Source organism: Leptonychotes weddellii, chromosome 16 (assembly GCF_054177405.1).
Source record: "Leptonychotes weddellii isolate Sample4059 chromosome 16, ASM5417740v2, whole genome shotgun sequence".
NCBI classification, from domain to species: domain Eukaryota; kingdom Metazoa; phylum Chordata; class Mammalia; order Carnivora; family Phocidae; genus Leptonychotes; species Leptonychotes weddellii.
Genome location: NC_138384.1, coordinates 12,655,000 through 12,663,745, shown reverse-complemented (window position 1 = coordinate 12,663,745; position 8,746 = coordinate 12,655,000).

Genomic DNA, 8,746 nt, shown 5'->3' with positions numbered 1-8,746 from the left:
CTCCCTTTCCAAATAAATAAATCAATCTTAAAAAAATAATTAAAAAAATAAAAATTACACAAAGATAAAAATCTAAGAGGAAATGTAATGGAAATATAATTCCAAGAAGAGAAAGGAATGATATAAGATAACTTATAGTTACAGAAGAGGTTGTTCATGTACTTTTAAAAATAGATGATAGGGTTGGGTGCCTGGCTGGCTCAGTCAGTAGAGCCTGCGACCCATGATCTCAGGTCGTGAGTTCAAGGTCCACGTTGGGGACAGAGGTTAACTTAAAAAAATAGGCGATGGGGTATCAAGTTAGAGCATTAAGATTATGTAGATATATTTAAAAGAATGATATAACAGTTTTATTTTGAAATGTTATTTATGATATACTGGAGAGCTGCCCTCTGCGCACCCAGCAGTGCATCAATATCATATGATGTACCGGAAATTACTTCATTTGCAATTCTTTATACTTAGTTCAGAAATGTTAAATATTAACTAAAAATATGTAGGGAGACTATTTTGTTTTTTTTCTTTTATGGAATCTTTTTATTGAGTAAAATCCACATAACGTAAAATTACCATTAACCATATTAAAGCATACAATTCAGTGGTGTTTAGTATGTTTATAATATTGTGAAACCACCACCTCTATTTCAAGACATTTTCATCATCTCATTAAGCAATAACTTAATAACCCACCTGTTTCCTGGCAACCACTAATCTGTTTTCTATCTCTATGGATTTACCTATTGTGATGTTTCCTATAAATGGAATCATGCAATATTTGACCTTTTGTGTCTGGTTCCTTTTACTTAGCATAATGTTTTTGAGGTGTATCCAAGTTGAGGCATGTACAAGCACTTCATTCCCTTTTATGGTTGAAAAATATTCCATTGTCTGTATATACCCCATTGTGCTTATTCTTTCATCAGCTGTTGGACATCCATCTTGTTCACACATTTTGGCTAATATGAATCACATTGCTATGAACATGAGTGTACGAGTATTTGAATATTTGTTTCCAATTCTTTTGGGTCTCTACCTAGGAGCAAAATTGCTGATAATTCTTTCACTTTTTGAGGAACTGCCAAACTTTTCCATAGCCACTGCACCATTTTACATTTCCAGCAACCATGGGTTCCAATTTCTCTGCCTCTTTGAGAACTCTTGTCATTTTCCATTAAAAAAAATTGTGACTAACCTGGTAGTTATAGAGTGGTATCTCACTGTGGTTTTGATTTGCATTTCCCTAATGATATTGAGCATCTATTTACGTGCTTGTTGGCCATGACTACCTAGTTTTTACAAAATTATTTTAGGAGGTGTGCAAGCAAAAATGTTATGGTCCACAGCTGTAGGCGTAAACCACTGTGTTTCTGAAGATCTTGTCTAGTACCCTTCTGTTCTCTGGCAGCATTGTCCTCTTGCCTCAAGGCTTTGTGACACTTTGTCTGAGTGACCCTTCTTCCATCTAGAGGTGCAGAACTAAAAATAAAAAATACTTTCCTTCTCAGTGGGGTGGCTTGAGGGTCTGTGCAGACTAAAACTACAATTTATTTTTTTTATTATTTTATTTTTAAAAGATAAAATAGAGAGACACAGAGAGACAGCGAGAGAGGGAACACAAGCAGGGGCAGAGGTAGAGGGAGAAGCAGGCTTCCCGCCGAGCAGGGAGCCTGATGCGGGGCTCGATGCGGGGCTCGATACCAGGACTCTGGGATCATGACCTGAGCCGAAGGCAGACGCTTAATGACTGAGCCACCCAGGTGCCCCTAAAATTACAATTTATGATACCAAATCTTTCTCTGCTATCTGCTAAATGAGCCCTCTTATGTTTTGAAGACATTTAATTTTGAATGCCAAAGTTAGCTAGCCCCTTGCACATAGTGAGCTTTTTACATGCTTATTTGTTTGTTTGACATGAAGTCAGAAGGGACCTTTGGCTGTGCAAACTGAGAAGGAGTGCTCTGGGAAAGACATTTCTGTGTCAGGCTGGAGGAGAGTGAGGAAATGAGGGCGCATCTGCACAAAGTTGTGCCTAGGCAGGGGGCTATGAAAGTAACAGAGAGTCTTGGAACCCTCATGTCTGCCCCGGGACAGCAGGGAGCTTTATGACTGGCAGTCTCCCCTGGATAGGTTGCTAGTTCATTGAGAACAAGAACAGCATCTTAGTCCTATATCCATATATGTTCCCTAACCCAGAACCTGGAGTATAATAGGTACACACAGGATGTTTCCTGTATTGGATTGTGCAGTGGTGATACTCTGTCCCCTGATGACTGTCGAGCCCCCTTGCCTTCCTGATGGAAATTAGGAAGAAGACATCCTGGTTGCTGCTCCTGATTCTCACTCATTCTGGTCCATCTCAGATTGACATCCTCCAAAAGCTCCCCATTACCCCCATCACTGTGTTCCTAGGATTCCCAGTTTTAACATAAAATATGCCCTATATCCTTGATCATTATTTCTAGAGGATTCCCTCTACTTCCTTTTTATTTAAATTACATTCAAGCTACCCAGAGACATGCCGTGTTTGGGACCTTAGAATCACATCCAATCTTTTATGGTAAAGAAAAATTTGAGAGACTTCCAAATTTTTTGTTGATAGACTCTTACCCAAGATGTCTGTTGATGTGGGTTTATTCATTGCCCATTGCCTCTAAAGAAGGCTCTCCTAGGCTCCCATGCAAAGGATATAAGCCTGGTTTGACAGTGTTTGAGAGCCAGGTGGGAGAATGGGGCAGGGGGCAGTGTTGAGGCATTGCAATATTTCTCTGTTGAGTATGCAGACTTTCATTCATTTCCTTGTTTTAAATCCACTACTTGAATCTGACCCTTTGCTATTTTCTCCCCCCAGAGCATAAGCGTATTGTTGTAGGGTTTGGGAGAAGTCTCTGGGCTGTGTACATGGGGGTAGGACCTGCAGATCCAATTTCTGCTTGTACTTCTGTCCTATGATTCATCTCCATCTTTCAAAGTATCTGATACCTGATGCCTTATTCCTGAGCCTTTCCACGAGGTGAATCAGCTTGCCCATGGTATTACCCACGTGTCCTAGCCACCCTCCTCCCCACCCTGCTGCAGGCAGGCGTTCCAGTTTTCTCTGGTTACCACTTCTCTATCCCTTTCCATCTTCCCAGACTGTGTTGACATCTCTCCTCTGTTTTCATCTCCTGTCTCATTCTCATGTCCTTGTAGATTCCCATCCTTTTTGTACTTTCAGTCTCATGTTATAGGGTTCAGGAAGTGCCTGTGTTCAGTCTGCCTGTATCCAATAAACAACTATTCTTTATGGTCATCAGTTCCACACTGTGTAATACTCTGCAGCTATTAAATGGAATAATGTATCTACATGTCTGGACCAGTGAAATGGACAATATAGAAAGTTAAATGAAGAAAGCAAGTTCACATTTGGTTCTGTATGATATGAAACTGGTTTCATTAAAAACATTTTTATATTATATATACACAGTTATAAATACACACATATTGTATGTATGTATATATATCATATATATATATTCTCCTCAGCATTATCTGAGAAAACATAAATATCAGAATAAACACATGGAGCTGGTTGGATATTTTCATTTGGCAAAATATTTAAAAGGGTCTGATTTAAAGGTCTAGGCAGTCTGGTGAGTGTAAAAATTTCCTGTGGGGACATGGGAGCCAGGGAGCGCCTTTCACGTTGTGTTCTATGTGGACAGCGCCCCCTGGAGTTGCACAATGGTGGTGGCACCTCCTGGATGCTCCCCAGAGGCACCAGCTGTCATCCTCCAGAGCAGGAGCAGAGGTTCGCTTGCAAAGGAGTTGCCTCTCCCAGGTGTAACTCCTAGTGGCCTGTTTCCAGGATATGACTGTTTGGCTGTAGTTAATGATCCTCCTGAGCTGTACCAGAGAGGCCAACTCCCAAGTGAGGTGAATAATAAGCAGCAAAATTTGCGATGTCTGTTCCAGCATGTTGTGGGAAACCTGCAATTCCTCACAGAAGCAACTAACCTTCCTCCTTCCAACCACCTTCAACCCCCAACTTACAATCAAATGGGAAGATGTGGATATTTTCCAGTTAATACTCAGTGATAAAGGGTCAAAGGGAATTTAGCCACATATTCAAATACTCTCTGGCAACAGGTCTCCAGACTTTTCCCCTCAAACTTTGCTGCATATTAGAATTACCTGGGAAGGTTTTAAAACTCCCATGCCTGGAAAGAACCTATTACCTAGACAGGTGACTCTTTAACAAGGTTTCTCAATGTTGGCCCTACGACATGTGGAGCCGGGTAATTTTTTTGTTTTGGGAGGCTTCCCTATGTATTGTGGGATGTTTAGCACCATCCCTGGGCTCTATGCACTAGAAGCCTATGGACCCTCCCCCAGTTGTAACAACAAAAAGACATTTGCAAATCGCTCAGTTGAGAATCACTGCTGTAGGGGGTGGGACCCAGGCATCCTATTTTTTTTTAAAGATTTTATTTATTTATTTGAGAGAGAGAGAGCATGAGTGGGGGGAGAGGTAGAGAGAGAAGCAGACGCCCCGCTGAGCAGGGACCCCTGACATGGGGCTCAATCCCAGGACCCCAAGATCATGACCTGAGCCGAAGGCAGTTGCTTAACTGAGCCACCCAGTCGCCCCAAGGCATCCTATTTTTAAAAATCTTCCCAGGTGATTCCAATGTGCAGCCAAGTTTGAGAACCAGTGCTCTGATGGAGTTTCCTTTGGGAAGTGTACCCTGGTGGAAAGTCCCGGGACTTTTGGAGTCAGTTTTTATAAATTGTTATTTAATACTGATGAAATAAGAATGGATATATTCTAAGCGAGATGAGCAGTTCCACTCATCCTATCTAGTAAGCACCTGTTTCTATCAAGAGAACTTTGGAAAACAAAGAGTCTGTGAACATCTCAAGAGCCTCGCAAAGCCAGCTGAGCCTGTAACTTATGGAGAACCTTTACAGAGTGATAATGAAAGGAACCTGAACAAATGAAAGGTCTAAGCAACACTCCAGGACCCACAAGGTGTACCTTACTGGTGCCAGGATAATATCTACTGTTGATTGGAGGTCCCCTATGGGCCATGGTCTTGTGCTAGGGGATCTATTTGTATGGAATCAAATAAAAAGACATCTAAGTTATTATAATAGTACTAATAATAAATAGGGCTGGCTTAAGGAATAGGCATATCAAATACTTTTGAAACATGTTTTAAACCTAAGTGGTGTACATAATATTTACACATTGTGAGTATGCTCCTCAGTCCCATGTGGCAGGAACTGTAGATTGGCTCACACAACACTCTTTCCATCCTCTTTCTACCATGAAGAAATTCTTTAAAGAGGATAAGATAAGATGTTGCTCAGGGGTACAAACTTGCAACCAGTAGTAAATAAGTCCTAGAGATCTAATGTACAATATAGTGAATATAAACAACATGTTGTATTATATCACCAATTTCCCAAGAGACTAGAATTTAATTATTCCAACCACTAAAAATAAATTATAATTATGTAACATGATAGAGGTCCTGGTTGTCACTATAATTGCAATCATATTACAATATGTAAATGTATGAAATTAACATGTTGTACACCTTAAATTTACACAATGTTATATGTTAAATATATTTCAATTTAAAAAACATCCAGGGGCGCCTGGGTGGCTCAGTCCATTAAGCATCCGACTCTTGATTTCAGCTCAGGTCATGATCTCAGGGTTGTGAGATCAAGCCCCACGTCAGGCTCCAGTGTGGAGCCTGCTTAAGATTCTCTCTCTCTCTCTGTGCCCCTTCCCTGCTCCCATGTGCTCTCTCTCAAAAAAAAGCCATCCAGTTTGTTGTATAATTTTATTTCAGTAATATGAAAAATAAGAGCAATTGTTAAGAAAATTAAAAGGCGAGTTACAAACTGGAAAAAAAAAAAACAAAACAAAAACAAATTTCTTGGTCCTGCAGGAATCCTGAGAGAATGGGAGGCACCAAGAAACCTATTTCTCTAAATTTCAAGTAAATTGCAGAGCTAGCTGATATATATCCAACCAACACTAGATGTCACCATCGTGCTGTGCAAATGTAGCTGGCGCTCCGGAGTGCTATTTAATATTTAGGACGAGGTCAGGCTTTTCAAGTGTTTGAAGGTTGTTCATTTTTTCTCCCCCATTTGATGCCAGAATATGATTACTATGGCTTTACCGAAAAACTCCCTGAGCCTTGATCTTCTCTTGTTTATGATTCATTCTACATCTCTTGTGCTTGGTACTGCTTGGGGCCAAGCTCTAAGAAACACACCAAAGGGGGGTACCAGCCTCAGTGGTTCCTGTGAAGGACGGCCACGTGCAGAGTTCCTGTGTGCCTCTGCCTTGGACCTGTGCTTGCTTCTCCCTGGAGACCTCACAGATGCAAGTTCCACTACTAGAGCTGGAAAGAGAGGGACCCAGGGATGGGGAGCACGAGAGAAGTGTGTGCAGGTGGCACTGCCCAGGCATGAGAAAGGGGGAGACAAGGAGCCCACCTCCTAAGGGGCTAGACATTTAAAATGGGGAGGCTTCCGGGTCCTAGGAAACTGAACAGCCTCCTGGGTTCTGTCACCAAGGGCTGAAGCTTTAACCAAGGCTGTTGTAGTATCCAGTTGTTTGGGAGCATCCAAAACTACCAGTTTGGTACAAGAAATCACATATAACACACAGAAGTTATTGTTCCCAGTCTTTAATGATTACTGGACTTTGGTAAGAAATATCAAGAAAGAATGTATTGTAATGAACTACAAGAGGGTAATTAGTGAAAAGAGAGCTCACTTATATCTAATTTGTTGTATTAGTAGTTAGTAATTTAGGAATTTCTGTTTAGGATAGTGTACTTCATGGGTACATGGGGTCTTGTCCTTAGTGAAAAGAGGAACGGCTCTCCAGATATTAGAAACACAAGATTTCCCATTTGTGAGGCTATCTAGGTGAAGGCAATCACCCTATTCACAGGCTTATTTACCCTTACCCTTATACTTAATGGAAAGTAACCCAGTCATCTAGGCAGAGTATGTCTCATCCATTTGCTGTATTGATGCTTTTAAGAATATTTTAACCTATTTATATTTATTGTGATAAAATTTGGTCTGACACCTGTCATCTTAAGTGCTTTTAATTTTTTATGATTATTGCTGTCTTATTTAGTTCGTTTTGCTATGTGGACTTGGCGTTCTTTGCTCTTTTATCATCCCTTTCTATTCTGGAAGATATTTCTCCTGTTTTTGTTCTACTAGTGGTACTGTTGAGATTTTAAAACATTCTTAGAAATATTTTAGGTGTAGAAAAGTGGAGTATAATAAACCTCTATGTACCTCCCCTTAGTTTTATCATACGTGAACATTTTGTTATGGCTGTTTCCCATGTTTCTAAGAACTAAAGCAGTACAGATGTAATTGAAGTCCCCTGTATTAAATTGCCTTTCCCTCTCTGTGGCTCCAGAGGCAGTTTACCATCTGAATATGGTGTTAATTGTGCCCATAGATGCTTTTAAACTTGTTATATATGGTTATTTCCGTAAACAACATAACATTGTTTTGCATATTGTGAATCACATAAATGGTATATCTTTCTGCAGCTTACTTTTTAAATTCAATATTGTGTAGCTGAGATGTTTTTAAAAAGATTTTATTTATTTATTTGAGAGAGAGAGAGAGAGAGAGCGTGAGCAGGGGGAGTGGCAGAGGGAGAGGGAAAGAGAGAATCTCAAGCAGGCTCCTGAGATCATATGATCCTGAGATCATAACCTAAGCCAAAGGTAGCCGCTTAACTGACTGAACCACCCAGGCACCCCTGTAATTGAGATTTAAACACATAGTTCAAGTTCATTCATTTCCACTTGTGTTTAGTATAATATTTCATTTTGTGGGATAAAGCTCAGTTGGTTTAGCCATTGTCTTAATAATGGACATTAAGGTTGTTTGGAGTTTCTTGTTTTGAAAAACTGATGCAGTGAACATTCTTAGACCTGTTTCTTTGTAGACATGTGAAATAATTTTTCTCTCACATACTTAGAATTGCTGGGTCAAAATGTAGGATGAGGGAAAGTACAATGCTGGTGATGGATGAACATGTAACTGGCAACAAGGCCTGGTTTATTTTTCTACCTTGACCATTTTCCTTTGGGAGATACTGTGTATTTCCTTTATAATAGACTCAGCATGTCATTGGTTAGTTGAGGTGATTGGACAATGATATTTAATAGTCCTGTGATTTTGTGATCCTGTTGCTTTTTCAGGAGCAATTCTTTTTAAAAAATTTTTTTCTATTTTAATTTTTTTAGAGTGGGGAGGGGCAGATGGAGAGGGAGAGAGAGAATCTCAAGCAGGCTCCATGGCCAGTGTAGAGCCTGATGAGGGGCCCAACGCAGGGCTGATCCCACAACCCTGAGAACATGACCCGAACGAAAATCACGAGTCAGATGCTCATAAAACTGAGCCACCCAGGCGCCCCTTAGGAGCAATTCTTAAGTGTAATATTGTTTTCCACTTCTAAATATAGATGATGTAAACAACACTGCAAATGAATTCATAACAACAAAAGATATAGCAAAGGAAGAGATTATGCTCTCTACTAAACTCCAGCGAAACATTTTCCAAGGAACTACCTTTCTAGAAGACTATGAACTGAAGAGACAATAGGAAATATCCATGGTGGGGGAAGATGAGGGGAATAAAAGTTTTTTTTCCAGCACGTGTGGAGGGGATTAGAGTCTCCACTGGAGAGGTTATTTTAATCAATGTA